Source organism: Thamnophis elegans, chromosome 8, assembly GCF_009769535.1.
Source record: "Thamnophis elegans isolate rThaEle1 chromosome 8, rThaEle1.pri, whole genome shotgun sequence".
NCBI lineage: Eukaryota > Metazoa > Chordata > Lepidosauria > Squamata > Colubridae > Thamnophis > Thamnophis elegans.
Window position 1 is genome coordinate 43233153 of NC_045548.1, and position 1141 is coordinate 43234293.

Here is a 1141-nt window from a genome sequence, read left to right on the forward strand (position 1 = left end):
ATTAATGTATTGACACCAGATATTTAAATGGCAGTTTATTGTGATTTTATTGCAGTGACTTGAGGTGTGTCTAAATAGGTGCATGATTGTTGTTCAGTTGTTCTGATCTGAACTGCCATAGGATTTCTGATGCACATGTGAAACTTCCATGCATGAGATCAAGAGAACAAACAAATCTGTAAACCTGTTCCATCAGCTGAAATGAAGAGGAAAGCAGGTGAGCAATTGCAAGTGGGAAACACTTGTTTTTGTTTCACAAGCAGTCTGGTGAATGCTACTTTTTGTTTTATTTTGATTGTGTAATGGATTTCTCAGACACCATAAAATTGCTAAGATTTATTTCGTAATTTCTGAGAAGATTTCCATTATCAAACTCAAGCTTCAGTCTGCAAACGTACTGAAGAGTTGGAGTAAAACTACAATAGTAACAAGCTGAACTTATATATAATTCTGTTTTTGAAAACATTTTAGGCCATTGGATTCTAAATGCAAAAAATTATTCTACCCCTTGTATATAGATTCCACATTGTTCACCACCTTCTAAACACCAGTTAATAGCAAGATAGGCACAATGTTGTTTTGTTTCCATATGAGAGCTGCCATAAGTTCTCTTACCAACTGAAACTTGTTCAAGCTGAGCTGAGAACTTGGTGACATGGCCTTATAAGTTATTTGGCACATTACTGACATGGTTTTTTATTGCTTCTTCCAGCTGGGCAAGTAGAGTCAAGAAAAATGGCCTGTTGCCTGCCGACTTCAATCCAACTATGAAAAAAATGCTCTGTGTATGTGTGTGTGTGTGTATGTGATCCTTGTGTGTGGGAGTCATCCTTGTGCAGGGCCATGCTAATTTTCTCTGTATGGTTCCAATTTTAGGATATGTGCTGCTGAAGCAGGCACAAAAAGAATACTATAAAGTGGCAAAATTATGGGTCATATTCACAGGGATTTCTTCCTCCATGTTGTTGTAGCTCTTTACAGTTCTACAAAGGGAAGTAATAAAGATTAAAGACTATACTACTAGTTTGCACCTTCTGTCTAACATTCAATTTTTAGCTCTAGGTGTCTGTTTCCAACTACAATGACAAAAAAACAATAAAGCATGGACCTTGACAATACAAACTAGATCTTTGGTGCTTCT

The 1141-nt window shown here is 36.5% G+C and overlaps 1 non-coding gene across 1 annotated transcript; it reads right to left on the reverse strand.

The window, feature by feature from the left end:
- Positions 1 to 793: 793 nt before the first annotated feature.
- Positions 794 to 900, reverse strand: LOC116512833. The gene has a single exon (XR_004255937.1). It is a non-coding gene; the product is annotated as a U6 spliceosomal RNA (small nuclear RNA).
- Between the last annotated feature and the right edge of the window lie 241 nt (positions 901 to 1141).